Source organism: Hakea prostrata, chromosome 2 (assembly GCF_041222555.1).
Source record: "Hakea prostrata isolate BN-2017 chromosome 2, UWA_Hpros_2, whole genome shotgun sequence".
Classification (NCBI taxonomy): Eukaryota; Viridiplantae; Streptophyta; class Magnoliopsida; order Proteales; family Proteaceae; genus Hakea; species Hakea prostrata.
The window spans coordinates 10,671,126-10,687,239 of record NC_142601.1 but is presented as its reverse complement, the minus strand read 5'-3'; the positions used below and the strand labels follow the sequence as shown (position 1 = coordinate 10,687,239).

Below are 16,114 nucleotides of genomic sequence, written 5' to 3'. Positions count from 1 at the left end.
CATTACTCTCAATCCATGTATAACAGGGTTGACAATCATAGCCCTTCATGCTTATGATACATGATGCACCTGATCATTGGCTCTTTGTGGAGTTTTCATGGTAAGAATTTTTTCTTTCAAAGTTTTCTGGGATGAGAATCCCCATGACACTGGAAAACCGGAATTTTTTTCCGCTGTAGTTATGTTAGACCCAGAAAGCTTGTCCTCCCTCATGTGCCGCTTGATATATGAGTCTGGATATGAGATTCCTGATCACGTTAAACACAGTTTCTGGCAGTTCTAGGTCTTAAGTACTGACTTATAGGACAAATTCTTCTTTTCTATTCCATTGTAGGGTGTCTCTTGTTATGATCACAACTAGGAGCCTCACGTGGGTGGAGATTGCTTATTCATTGCTCAAGTGGATAATTAGGAGATTCAAGCAAGCCTATGGCAGACTTTCTTTCACACCTTGTATAATGAACCACCTGAACTAGAAAGCACTTGGAGCCTAAATTGTTCAGGTTCATGAGTGTATCAAACCAGACTACTTTGGTTGAGTTCTCCAAATCTTGGGACAGTATAGCACAATTAGTCGCTTTGTTTTCTACTCCTAGTTCAAGTAGAAATGTTCAGCTGTGTTACAACTTTGATTAATAATGTCTTGAGTTGCCTTAATTGGCTTGAGGAATGTGCAAGAGATCCTTGCGACTGAGATAGGTTTTCTCCTTCTTCTTCCTCAGTTTTCTACCATCTACATACCACTTTGTAACCAGTTCAATAGTATCTGCTGATGGGTGTTGTTCGATTCCAGTTTATCATTTTAGATACTTTATCATTCTTCAATATCATATGTACCATTTCACAGGTTGGATCAGATTAGAGTTTAGTTTCAGTTTTATGGTTCTGTCTTATGATCTGTTTCCTTCCTGACTCCAGCATATAGTGCTGTATATTGAAGTCAAGACTTCATCTGAATTCACTCAAACTTTGGGAAACAAAACCCTGGCCTTGGGCCTTCACTCGACCAGCATTCTGGAGCCGTTTGAGTTTTTGTTTATATGCTACTTAAAAAATCTCTCTGAGTGAGTTGAGTTCTTAGATTTAAGCTTTGTCTGATTACTCCCTACTGAACTATTGATTGAATTCTACTTGGGGCTTTTGTTGGTTCAATGGAGACTAGTACTACTTTCTGATTTGGGTTTTCCATAGAACTCAATCTGAAGAGAAGAGAAAAGAGAAAGAAGAGAGTTCTATTGATTGACACTATTTTCAGTTTCCAAAATTTTGATCCGATTATCATCCACAATGGCTTCTTCTTGAGAATCTTTATTAATTGTAGTCACCCTTTATTTGAAAACAAGGTGGAATGGGGCAATTGACTTGGGGTTTCTATTCTATGGCTAGGTGCAACTCTAGGGAAGGAGACAAGGGTTCAAGAAGGGCTGGTGAGGTGGGCTTAATTAAGGAAAGGTGCTGCTGCTTGCGCAGAAACAGAGGAGGAAGGGGATGACCTATGATTGATGAGGGAGAGGGGCTGGAGTTGCAGAATCAGGAAGGGAAGATGCTAGGGTGAATTGCGACTAGGTTGAGGTTGATTTTGGTAAGAAGGAAAGGGCTGGGGAATGCTATGGCAGAAGTGGGAGGGAATGGGGAGGATGTGGACAGCATAGGTGGGGTGGGGATTATATGTAACTTACTTGGGAGGGTGAGATGAGACTTGACCATGCACTGGAATGCCTTGATGATCTCAGGTGCCTTACCAGTTGAGATTGGATTTCTTTCTCAATTAAATGGGCTCCAAGTAGATGAGAATCAATTATCAGGGCCAATACCTAAATCATTCTCAAAGTTAAAAGAAATTAGACATCTTTGAATGCCTTTTAGAGCCAATGGTCATCTCTTGTTTGAAAGGACTTCTAAGTACTTTCAATGTGGTTAATTTGGTTATTTGTAATATTTGTAATCTTTTTGCAGCCACTTGAACAACAATTCAGTTTTGGGAGAATTCTACCTAAACTTTCCAATCTAACAACTCTTTTTCACTTGTGAGTTCATATAGGATCTTCAGAAGTTCATATTATACCTTTAAATTTTAGTTTAGTTATTTCATAGTCTATAGAGATGGATATTCTAGTCTATTTAAGTTTCTTTTATGTTTTTCTTGTTTATGATGTTAATGTTTACAGGTACTACACACTTTGCTAGGCCAAACTAGACCAAGGTCTTCTCAAATGTAGCTATTAGACATGAAGGAGCGAAGATTGGTAAGTCAAATAAGCAAACCCATTAATCCCTTACAGTAAAAATGGTGAAGAATGTTCAACCACTACTATTCCTATATTGTGTCTTCAGCTCCAACTTTGTTGCCTAATCACTTTTATGTTATACATTTCATATTTGATCGAGTAGTTGAAGAAGTCAATGACATTCTCTTGTGATGCAAGTCTAGGAAAACGAAGTATGAGGAGATGATGAAGAAAGCTGAAACTGATCCCAAAACATTAACAATGGGTGCTAAGCTTGGGAAGCAATTGATGAACATAGGAGATCGGGAACTGAGGTGGAAGATCTTAGTAGGTTTTTGGGCAGAGATGATTCTTTTTTTCTTCTTCTCTTATTGGTGTTTAGATTAACAATGTAACATCAAGTTGAGTGTTACATGTAACTTTTGTATATCTATACACAGTTGATTTGATTAATATATGTTTGGTATTATTTTTCTTAAATTTTGTTCTTTGAATACTTTTAGTTTTTTTGAATTTTCTTTGTATTCATGTATTTGTACTGTCTTTCAAGAACAAATGTAATAATTGCACACAGGGGAAATAAAAAAAAAAAATTAACCTAATTGGTGGCAGTAAAACAAAAACTGCCCATAATACTCATACAATTAGTGGCGGTTTCTTGTTTTCCGCAACTAAATATCATACAATTAGTGGCGGTTTCCTGTTTACCACCACTAAATAAGCTAAATTAATCCCCCCAATCACCTGTACAAAAGACTATTAGTGGCGGTATTATCTGCCGGTAATATCGTATAGTTAGTGGCGATTTTTTTTGAACCGCCACTAAAAAACCCGCCACTAATAGTGCATAAAACCGCCACCATTTAATTGGTGGCGGTTTTTTAAATCGCCACAAATCGGCAACCAAAGGCACTGCAGCCATCTCTAAGAGGACCTTGTATACGTAAGAAACTCCCCGAGGATGGATCCTTAACAAACAACAAGAGGGATGGAGCTCAAAATAGACACCATTATTCCTAGCAAACTGCTCATTTACAGAAGATTATGTTTCATTGAAGGAACATGTAAATCATTTTTTAACTTAAACATATCATTTGAACCATAGAAAGAACTAGAGCCAAAAATTGCTACACCTTAGCCATTACCAACTTCAACTTTATCAGTGCCATGATAAGAGGTCATAGTCTGTAGAGAGGCAATATTGGGAGTGACATGACGTGACGCACTGGTGTCGAGGAACCGCGATTGATAGGGGACAGGAGAAGCATATATTACCAGCTAAATAAACCCATGCGCCTTAGGTTGAGGTTGAGAACCAATTGATGAAGGGAAATAATGTTGGTAACAAAACTCTGCATTGTGACCAAGATGATCACATATCTGGCATACAGATCTTGGGGTTGAAGAAGCATAACCAACAGGGCCACGAGAAGCTTCTGAACTATCCGAATGGGAATTCACAACACTTGGAAAACCAGCTAGAGACTTAAAACGAGAAGAATTACCTTAGAATTTTGTAGAATCAGAACTAGAGAGACTTGTCTTAGCCAATTGAACATGAATGTTTTGTAACATCCTGTATAGAGGAATCGATTCAAATTTCCTCACTCAATAACAAACATTGGAGATCTTGAATACGAACTGAAGCTTCATGAATAGTTACTGAAGTAGCAAATGAGTCGAACCATATCCAAGACCAGCAAGAGTGAAAAGCCCAATATCCTCCTCAAATCAGTGTTTGAGAATCAAGAGACAACTCATCATAGATCTTTAATTGATTTCCAACAAATATGGACGCCAAGGAATTTTAACAGAGGGCTTTCGATTCAAGACGTTGGCAGTGTTTGTAAACATTCTGAGTGGAATTCGACCCCTGAAGGAGTGAGTGTTGGTGTTCCTATGATAACGTGGCCCTGAGTGGTGTACTCAATAGTCTCTTTTCTCTCTTAATAAAATGTTGTTTACCCAAAAAAAAAATATCAATATTGTGGATGTGATTTTAATATGGTGGTGGTCGTTAAGGGTGTAAATAGAATGGATTTGGATCGGATAGTGGTAATATCATAGCTGCAACCTATTATATTCAGATGGATTCAGATAATATTTTATCAGTTTTTTGGATGGATTTAGTCCCATTCCGATGATAATTGAATAATTATTTTCTTAAGTAGATTATTCTAAATAGGCATTCGTTTTTGGATGGATTTAGTCCGATTCCGATGATAATTGAATAATTATTTCCTTAAGTAGATTATTCTAAATAGGCATGAATACATATTGAATATGAGTTTTCGACTACTTGTTGAAATTTAAGAATTTAGCAATTTTGTTAATTATTTTAGTAGAAAATTTAGAAATATAATCACATCTCAAGTAAAAATAAAAAAATAAAAAAAAATTCAAATTAGTAACTTGATCGGATAACTTAATTGAACGGATAATAGTTAGTAAGAAAAGAATATACCATATTTACATCCTATTGATAATCCAACATATTCTAGTACCATTAAATACAAATTCAGAAGCTGACTTCAACTATCCAGTTACTCTTTCTTGGTGGCCTCTTATTACATTCGAGCCTTCTCCCTTTACACCTTCCCCGTAGCGCATGTCTTGAGTTTGTGGGCCTCAATCTTTGGGGGTCCAAAAGATTCCGTACTAATTTAAACAAGTAACCCACAAGAATTCGGATCTTCTCCCCGTCGGGGGAGCACTCTACTCAAATTTCAAATCTATGAATTATAAAGATGATATTGCTTGTAAAAATTAAAACCTATCAATATCATGATATATTTAATAATCCCCACACTCATTACGTATAAAATCCTCGTTACATGAAAACCATCAATATTCTTTTTTCATCAATATCGGCTGCAAAATGATTGGTTGCGGCTTTTTTTTTCGGGGGTTTATCCGCCCTTGTGTGCCCTTGTCATCCTCGTGGGGTCGTGCTCCCCCATGGCTTTCTGACCACAAACATCAGTGGGTCCCACTGGTAAAAAATTTTTATTTTTTTATTTTTTTCAAAAAGTATTTTTCACCGTGGGCCCCACTGATGTTTGTGGTCAAGCGTGGGAGGAGTACAAAGTGCTCCCGTACGGGGTCGCTGATCCCGACTCTAACCGCAAGAGCATCGATGATGATCAGTGACGGGTATAGAGAATCTCTACTGTACCGGGAAAAGAAAATGCCAATCAAAGTGATGTGAACACTAACGTCGCTAATCATCAACGTAAGGTGTGGTGTCAGTGTCACAACGAAGACCAACTTGTGGCTCCACATTAGATTCGATTCCTCTCTTGCTCTGTACCTATTTGAGGATAGCATGCCTCTCCTTGCCTCAAGGCTGTGTTCCTAGCTATCAAACCGCCATTAACGCCGGAACCTACTACCTTTGCTGCAGCTCCCATGGCTTCCACGGGTAACAACGAACTTCACTTCATTCTTATTCCTTTCTTGGCTCAAGGCCACATAATTCCCATGATAGACATTGCAAGATTGCTAGCTCGACAAGGTGTCACCATCACCATCGTCACTACCCCAGTCAACGCTCTGCGATTTAAATCCATCATCGATCGAGCCTCTGAATCTGGTATGCGAATCAGACTTCTTCAACTTCTTTTCCCAGCTACAGAATTTGGATTACCAGATGGCTGTGAGAATATCGATCATCTTCCCTCGCGAGCACTGCTGAAGAACTTCTTTGAAGCTGTAGTGATGCTTCAGCCAGCCTTGGAAAAATTTATTCCAGAAATGAAACCACACCCGAGCTGTATAATCTCTGATTTGGGTCATTCATGGGCATCTCATACTGCTCTAAAGTTTGGGATTCCAAGATTTTTCTTTAATGGTATGTCGGGTTTCAGTCACTTGTGCAATCATAACTTACTCCGTTACAAGCCACATGCAAATGTCGGATCCGACTCGGAACACTTTGTGGTTCCAGGCATGCCTCATCGAATCGAGCTAACGAAGGCTCAGTTACCAGAAGTGGTCCGTGACGATGAACCAGCTTTTCGAGAGATCAGAGAGCAATCCATAGAGCTCGAACGAACAGCAGATGGAGTAGTGATCAACAGTTTTTACGAATTAGAAACTTGTTATGTGGACGAGTACCAAAAGCTTGTGGGGAAGAAAGCCTGGTGCGTTGGTCCTGTTTCACTCTACAACAAGGATGCAGTAGATAAGATCGACAGAGGTAAGAAGTCAGCCATTGATGAGAACGAATGCTTGAAGTGGTTGGATTCGAGAGAAGTAGAGTCAGTCGTTTACGTTTGTCTTGGGAGCTTATGTCCCTTGGCTACCTCACAACTGATAGAGATTGGGTTGGCATTGGAGAGATCAAATCACCCATTTGTATGGGTGATCAGACAAGGAAACGATAATAAACCATCAGCAGAGTTGGAGAGCTGGTTATCAGAAGAAAGGTTTGAAGAGAGGACCAAAGGAAGAGGGCTTTTAATTAGGGGCTGGGCGCCACAAACGCTGATCTTGTCGCACAGGGCGGTGGGGGTGTTTGTAACACATTGTGGGTGGAATTCGACACTGGAAGCAGTGAGTGCAGGTGTGCCTATGATAACATGGCCCATGTTTGCAGATCAGTTCTATAATGAGAAGCAGATTGTGCAGATTTTGGGGCTTGGAGTAAGGATTGGTGTGGACATCGATTGTCAGACTGGAGGTGGAGAAAAACTAGGGGTGTATGTGAAAGGAGAAGAGGTTGAGAAGACAATTGGGATTTTAATGAATGGTGGAGAAGAAGGGCAACTAGTAAAGAAGAAAATGAGAGAGATTACAGAGATGGCAAACAAAGCAGTCGGAGAAGGGGGTTCTTCTAATCTCAATATTTCACTCTTTATTGAAGATATCAAGCAAAGGGTTGTTCAGAAACAATTGAAGAAAAGAGGAGAGCTGATTTGATCAGAAGTGGAACCAAGGAGAGTTATATTTATCAAAGTTATGTAACATTCAGAACATGAGTTTGGATCCTCAATCTTTTTTTTTTCCTGTAACAATAATAGGCGATCTTATATATTGGGATGGGTATTACATAATATAAACAGGCCTTTGCCCTTGGCCACAAGGAGATTCAAACTCTGATCTCCTACTTTGGAGGAGTTGGTTTTCTACCAACTGAGCCAACACTCAGGGTTGGAGTTTGAATCCTGTCCTTGGAGGGTTCTCTTCAATGAGTTAAAGGATTTAAACATTTGTAATATTTTAATTCAAAAGCTAATATAATTCCAATTGAATTAAGATTATGAGTGGGTTAACCGGGAATTGAGTGCAAGAGGTGAACATGGTTTTGATTCGATTGGGTTATTAACAATCTATTATTGACTCAAATGATTGATGAGACCGAACCAATAAGCACACAACACAAGGAAGTAGATGAGCTTGACTATTCCAACTTGATGTATAAAAATGGTAAAATTAACTTAAATCCAAATCAAATCAAAATTGGTCCCTATAGACACTACCTAGTCTCTATCCAAAACCATCTGGTAACCTTGGTTTCAAAGTGAATCATATTGAATTAACACAACAACGAAAATAGAACCAAAATCAAAAATAAACTGAAAAAAAAAGTGTCCCGAAAGAGCTTGGTTTTGATTTCCCTAAAAAATTAACGTAAATTTGGGAAAAAGTAAACATGCCATTGACACTTGGAGGTAATGGAACTATCAATAGTAGGAGCAAACCACATAAATCGTGAAAACCACCATTGTAGGCTTGCTCAGTTGATAATGACCGTCACCTCTTAGTGAATAGGTCACAGTTCGATGTTCTCTGTGACATATGTATAGTCCCCACCCCCTAATATAAAAATACTTAACTTTTATAATCTCATGTGTTTGCTTCGAATTGAGACTAGGGTCTCGTTTTCTCCCTTGAATACCATATTTTGAATACTAGGGTTCCGGTTAACTTTCCAATTAGTTTGATGGTGAGCCACTTCTGTGGTCAAAGTATGCCCTATAGTGGGTGCCTTTGGCTTCCCTCCAAGAAAATACATTAAGCTATGGTCGAAGTTTCATTAAGCTAAGAAAATACATTGTTTCATCATTTCTACCAAATGTGGATGATAGTGTCCCTAGATAGTCTATGAGTGTGGATCCCTAAATAAACATACATTAACATACATTAACATCCTTAATACAAGAAAGTAGATCAAACAAGATGGGAATTACGGAGATTGGTCACGTGTTGGTCTTCATAGAGAATACGTCAAGCGCTAATTCATCATTGCACCATATTTCGTTGATTCGTATATGTTGTTGCTTTGCTTTGTTATTCCTTTCGTAGATCCCACGTACCATTGCCTCCAGCTTCTATCCTTTCCTTATGCTTCTAAAGCCAACAAAAAGAAAATTTCCACTCAAAATGATCTTGACACTCCATGTAGCAGCATCTAGAACAGTCTCAGATACCCTTGCAAAAATTAAGGTGGTTAAGTGAACTGATTTAACAATATTATACACACTACTCAGTTGACTAGTGGTTAATTTCTTTCTTCATATTGATGGGATTGGATTTGAGAGGTAGAGATTGGGGATAGTTTCAAATGCTTCATCCATGTAGACACATTATGTACCACTCTATTTGGGTTGGGCCACTCCTGGGTGAGTATGCAATGATTCCTTTCTTTCCACACAAAGTAGCAAGTGCTAACGAAGATAGAGATTAGCCATGTTTTTTATGCTCTATTGGTTGTCTAGGTTTTGATCATCAAGAGCATAGGTCAATCATGGATGTTTAGTTTAGCAGTTCCGTTCTCAATCTAAGTGGCCTTGCCGCCCAAATCCTCTTGGTCCAGTCACACACAACGAACAGGTGCCAAGTCATCTCTTCGTCGTTAGCACATAGTTGATAGACTGGGCTGGTTGGTATCAATCTAGATAGGATTGGATTGAGAGGAAGTCTTGCATTCAAGAGATGCTAGAAAAAAGTTTTAAATTTCGGGTGGATGGATAGCTTCCAGAAGGAATTCCACCAATATGTGTTATTGGTAGACGCGTTAGGTTTGAAATTATATAGTGTTGTCCCAGCCGATTTGGTAGAGAAGTCACCATTTTTTGAGATTAATGACACCCAGGAGTCAAGTAAGGATGGAGAGGTGAATTGGAAACAAGGAAGTGATAGAGAATACTCCATGTTTATGTATCTTTTTGAGTTAAACACTTGCTCCACTATTGCACTTGTTGGCCATAGGTGAGGGTGGTATTGGCCTACTATGTGATCCAAAGTTGACGGTATTGCCGTCCTTTCTTCTTTAGCACTCTAAGGTCGAAAGGTGAGGGTGTAGGAAAATATTTAGCCTTGACAATCTTGACCCAAACAACATTTGGATTATTGAGCAATCTCCATCCTTGTTTCAAAAGAAGTGCCACATTGATGTCTTCCAACTTTTTGAAACCCAATCCCCCTTTGAATTTTTTTTTCTCTTGGAAGGGTTTGTTGGGAAACGCCATGTCGGCATTGCCACATTTGCCTCCATTAAGTTTGATGACAACAAACATAAATTACTGATGGCTACATTGAGTTGTGCATGTCTGGTTCAATATGAGACCAAGTGGACTATATCCAACTCATCACTAGATGCCCAAGCCCAAGTCAAGGCCAAGAACAAGCCAAGATGGACATGAAATATAAGTCAAGATGAGCATAAGGATGGAGTACAAGAAGATTCAAGAACATCAACTCAAGCTCAAACAATAAAACTTAGAAAATTAGGGCCTGAGACACATCCGTGCACATATAAATGTAATTGCACTCATTTGCATCAAAACCATGTGCATCATTTCATTAGACTAGCTTAGGACATGTTAAGAGAATGTGTGTGGACAACGGGTTGGTTAGGAGAACCTAAATCCTTTTGAAATTCCTCTCTAAGCTATAGAGGAAGCTCTGTCTGGTCATAGAAGCTTAGATGATGATCCGTTTGACTAGATGATGCTTCGTCTAGCCCTAGACAGACATCGGTTTCGTCATTTGTGATTTGTCTGAGCTCCAACGACTATTTTTTTATGGCTATATTTTAATTAGACAACAATCCATCTAGGCTGAAATTTGCCCATTTTCTATTGATTGAGGGTTGGGTTAAGGCACACTTGAAGGTCATCTATATAAGCCTAATTCACCCCATTTGAGAGTCTGATCCTTGCCAATTGATCATCTACTCCCCAAATACTCTCAAGTTATCAAATTACAAGAAATCAATTGTGTTTTGTCTTTCACCCTTGAAGAACATACCAAGGCATTTAAGCAAGCTCATTAGAGCAAAGCTTGACGTGATTGAAGGCTTTTTTTGGAAGGTCGTTGGTGGTGCATATCATTTGTATTTGGGCATACAACTCTCATTGCATCGCATTTACACAAGGGGTAAAGTGTCATACACCTTGTTAGGTAATATTCCTCCATCTATTGTATTTGGTTCTTTTCAATTCTAAGTCTAGGTAGAGTAGAATTGGTTTAGGGTGCTTTTGCCCATGAACAAAGATTGTAGATTGTCTTTGGTTCTTTTCAATTCTAAGTCTAGGTAGAGTAGAATTGGTTTAGAGTGCTCTTGCCTATGAACAAAGATTGTAAAAGGTTGCTCTTGGCCCATAACAAAGATTATAATATTTGATTCTCTACCCACCGTATTGAAAGAGAATCACTAGTGAAAATCTCTCTAGAGGCCAAGAGGAGTGGATGTAGATTTGAATAGTCCAACCAACTACAAAATCCTAGTGTTGTGGATTGTGTGTTTGCAAATTTGTTTGAGTTCAATTTAATTTGCTGAATTATATTTAAATTTACATACTTAATCTTGTATTTGCAATTAAACCGAAAAATTTGAAAAATCCACTGGTTGCATTATCAGGATTCCCTAACCAAGACTTTTGGCACAAGGAATCAATTTGTTTGCAAAAGGATTGTGGAAATTTAAAACATTGCATGTGGTAGATGGAATGTGGTTGAAGGATAGTTTTATTTAGAATCTCTCTTCTTGCAAAAGAGAGGTTGGATGCTTTCCAAGTAGCCAATCTTGCAGTCATCTTGAGATGAAATGAATGTTTTTTTTGTTTTTTTGATGTTAGTAACCAGGTAAATGCATCTTTCTTCATTTCATTTATTCCCATGAGGGTCAACAGTCCATGTTTCTTTTGCGTTTCTACATTTATGCTAAAAATTTTCTCCACTTTTACAAAATTAATCTCCTGGCCAGTGATGATGAAGAAGGGCTGCCTTGATTGCTAGAATGTCTTCCTTCTTCACTTGGCAAAAAGAAGTGCCTTCCCCCCCCCGCCGGTCCGACCCGTGGGGTGATCCGCCATAGGATCCCGGTTTAGTCTATCAACAATATTAAATCCAAATAAAGATAATCAAGGCCTGTTCTATGAATATGAATCGGAGTCCAAATCTCCAATAACAATAATAGGGTGTGAATTGAAGGGTCAGCGGGAACAAAGGTTATATCAATTTCTTCCGTTCCTTTTCTAAGTTTAAAATGTTTCATGAATCTCAAGGAGGTTTCTCCACTTTTTCACAATTAATCTCCATGCAGCCGCAAGACCTGATGAAGAAAAGTCTTCTCATAGGGATGGCCTTCATAGGAACAACCTTCTTCCCGATATGTCTTCCTTCTGCCACCTATGTCAAAGAAAGACATGAGTCTACTCAAGGGCATCCAATCCCTCATTCCACTGCCTGCTTTTGTGTGTGTCTTTTTCAACTATGGGGTCTCTATATCTACAAAGAATAGATGTGAAATTTCTAGTGCTCTTCTTGCCACTTTTGATTCCTTGGAAGAGATCAAAAGATCTATATTTCGTAAGGAGTCTAGATAAGATTTCCATGATCATTAAGAAGAGGTAGGGACTAAGAAAACACCCTTGCCTAATTCCCCTTGATTCACTAAAATAGAAAAAGGGTGATCCATTTAGTTTGATCGAGAAAGACGCAATTGCCATTATAGATACAATCATTTGTATCCAATGGTTATCAAAGCCTCACGATGAGAAGAGCCTAGATAAAACACCCCATTCTACTCTATCATAGGCTTTTGACTTCTAATTTCAAGGCCGCTTGACTTGTCTTCCTCTAGTCTTTCCCATGAAGTGGAAAATTTCTGTGCCACCATAATATTGTCGGTGATTAGTCGGTTTGGCACAAAGGCCCCTTAGTAGGGAGAAATCAAGTTAGAGAGGATGGGTCTTAATCTTCTTGCTAGGTTTTTTGCCAAGATTTTGTAACTAGCATTGCAAAGGCTTATCGATTTAAATCTTCCACAAAGTTGTTTTTTATTTTTTAGGGGGGGGGGGGGGATAAAGCAGAGAAGGGTATGGTTAACTTTAGTTGGCATGGTTTGGGATAGGAACAAATTATTGACAAATTGTTATACCTCCGGTTTGACTAGGTCCCAATGCTTTTGGAAAAGAGTGCATTGAAGCCATCCATAGAAGCCATCCATACCTGGTGCTTTATGTGGTCCAAGGGAGAAAACAATATTTTTGTATTTCCTAAATTGACTGTGCTACAAAGATTCCTTTCAAAGAGACTTGATTAGAGACAAAGGGGAAGAGGCTTTCAACACAGGAGGGGTCCAAAGGGTTTGAAGAGGTGTAAAGCTTTTGCATAAAGTCTGTGATTACCTTATCAATGTCATGGGGTTGAGTGTGCAACACACCTTCATGTTCTAAACAAGCAATCTTCCTTTTATGGATATTAATCTTAGTTGACAGGTGGTAAAATCTTGTGTTTCTATCCCCATTTGACACATAGGTATTGCTGGACTTTTGGTACCAAAACTAGTCCTTTGCTTGTAGAATCTAGCAGAGATTGTCTCTTTTTCTTAAATATGTTCCATATGAGGAATGGGAAGACTCAAGAACATCAATCTCTGCAAATAGGTTGTAGAAAATATTATCTATTCCAACAATGAAGAAATATAGAAATTGGCTAGCTTGGTTTGAAGTGGTCTAGTTTCCCCGTTACTCCATAGAGATTGGATTGCAATCTCGAAATCCGGGTGGTGTATCCATGCATTTTGAAAATGGAAAAGTTTGTGACCCCCAAGGCAAGAATAGGTGAGGTTTTGAAGAATGGGATTGTGATCTAACCCCAAAGCTAGTAATTTTTGGATTTGAGCCTTAGGAGAGAGGGACCCCCATAGAGGACAAGCAAATAGTGACCCAAATTTTTTTTCACTAGGTTGGGAGGTTTTTGTTTGTTGGACCAAGAAAAGTAAGCACATTGCCCCTGAATTTCAGTGAGAGAGCAGGAAGATGTTAGATTTAAAAAGGAAGCTAAAGATGGTGAAGGCTTGTAAGGACTTCCTAATTTATCCTTGGCCCTCAATACTTCCATTCAAATCACCTATAATTGAAAAAGGTTTTCTCCAAGGACTGGGCGAAGGCTATAAGTTCCTGCCATAAGGTTTTCTAGTCTCCATAGGTCGGTGGGGGCATAGATGAAGATGGCCCCCCACTCCAAGTTTGAGGAGAAACATCTAATTGCACAAAAGTGTTTATTTTTCCGAGATTAGTGAGGCTGAAAGGGAGTTAGAGGCAAGCACACATATACCTCCCTTAAGCCCTTTAGACCCTTCACTATTAGCAAAACCCAACAAAGAAAAATTCGCATAAAGGAAATTGAATTGCAAAAGTTTCTTGCTTTGATAAAGTTAAGGTGATCACTACATTTTTTTTCACACAAGAAAATAATCTTGGGATTATGGTTTTGAATGTTTTTTTTTGAAGGCATTGGAGTGTAAACTTCCTATTAAGGCCTCTAACATTCCAAGACATCAATTTCATGATGAATAAAAAACAATAGAAATAGATTATAAAGATGGACCCAAAAAACATTGAGAAAAGGAAAGGTCAACACAATTAGTGAGCAAGAAAAATAAAAAAAAGTACACCAAACAAGAGTAGAAAAACACACAATTGAAAGCTAGACACAACCAAAGCATAGAAAAAAAGAGTGATTTTACTAGTGTTGCGTAATTAATGAGCAGCATCTAAAGCGAATAGTCGAGATCAAGATCTGGACTGATATTTTGATCTTTACCGTCCATCTTCAAAAAGTATGTGTTGGCACAAGCTAGAGGGGGTGGAAAGGTTGCAATTAGTGCATTTACCCAATTTTTGTTTAATTGGAAATACAAGGTAAGTGTGCAAATTTATATATAATTGAGCTAAATAAATTGAATTTAAACAAATTTACAAACACACAATCCACAACACAAGGATTTTATAGTGGTTCAATTATTCAAGTCTATGTCCATTATTCTCTTGGTTTCAAGAGAGATTCCCACTAGTGATTCTCTTTCAATAGGGTGGGTAGAGATCAAACCCTTACAATCTATGTTTAGTAGGGCAAAAACACCCTTTACAATCTTTGTTTATCCTAGGGCAAGAATATCTCTACATATCTTTGTTCATGGGCAAGAGCACCATCTACAATCTTTGTTCACAGAAATAGCACCCTAAACCAATTATAGTCTACCTAGAATTAGAAATGAAAAGAACAAGATACAAGAGATTAAAAGATATTACCTAACCAGGGGTGTGACACTTTACCCCTTGTGTGAGTGTAATGCAATAAGAGTTGTATACCCAAATGATATGATATGCACCACCAATGACCTTCCAACAAAAGCCTTCAATCACCTTAAGCTTTGCTCTAATGAGATTGCATAAACACCTTGATATGTCCTTCAAGGGTGGAGAAACAATGAGAGCCAAAACAAATGATTTCTTGTAATTTGAGAGCTTGAGAGTATTCATGTGAAATCCCCTGGAATTCTACTCCTTTAACCCGTGGTTTCAAGACCAAGAACCCGGGCCTCGAGTCGACGACAACTGTGGGCCATTCAAGTCAAAGCCGAAGGATTAGAAATGGAATCAATGTTGGTGGATGACCCTTGTGATGACTCAACAACTCTCTTAGAATTTAAGTGAAAAGAGAATATTAATCACGATGGTGTAAAAATGGTGATTTTGGAACGTCCGTAGATTGGTGACGGAGAATCCAATTGACGCAAATAAAATATCAAATCGAAGATCGTCGAAAGACCTTTCCAACAAACCAAAAATCACCGAATTCGGAGTTTGTTTGGGGGTCCAACCATGGACTGGTTGGTTGGGCCGGTTGGGTGAACCAACCCCCCACCCCATTTTCTATTTAGTGGCAAAAACGAAATTCCAGGTTTTTCTGCCCTATTTTATGTTTTAACTCAACCGTAACCGCATTTCTTTATGTAAGAATGAATTTGAGGTTGCGGGAAGAGGAGAAACCAAGGAGAAGAGCGGTTTCACATCCTTCCGAAGGTGTTCTATGATTCAAATCTTCGCGAAAACATTAGGAAATGTTAGTTTTCTTTAATCCTTCTCTTAGACACAGTTTTGTGAGTAATTTCTCTTCTCTTCTTTTGTGAGATCTTGAAAAGGAAGAGTGTTAGGCATCTTGGATGCTCATCTTTTCTTGTATTAATGTTTCCTTGAGTATGAGAGTAATGGTTTGTCCCCTTGTGAAAGATTTTGCATTTTGACTTTTCGAGTCACCCACAGGTGATTTAGGAGAGCCAATTTGGGCCTTTTTGATCTTGGTCAAATTGGATCAAATTGAAGGTACCTATAGGATTCTTTTATTGCCAATTAGACTTTCCCAAAGTTTCGTTTCGATTAGACTTTGAATAGGTGGCAAATTAGAGACCATTTACTAGTGAGGTTGAGAACTACCATTTTTAACCTAGTTTTTAGATTTAGATATTTGTGGGAAGATTTTGGGATATCCTTTAGAAACTCAAATTGACTCTAATTTGTGATAATTATTTCTCTTGCATAAAGAGGTTTATGTATCTTGTATCTTTAGTTACCAAGCTGTGGGAGTAAATT

The 16,114-nt window shown here is 38.4% G+C and overlaps 1 pseudogene; it reads left to right on the top strand.

Moving 5' to 3' along the window:
* The first annotated feature begins 5,584 nt into the window (after positions 1-5,584).
* On the top strand, positions 5,585-7,451 carry LOC149023697 (UDP-glycosyltransferase 73C3 pseudogene; annotated as a pseudogene).
* Positions 7,452-16,114: the final 8,663 nt, after the last annotated feature.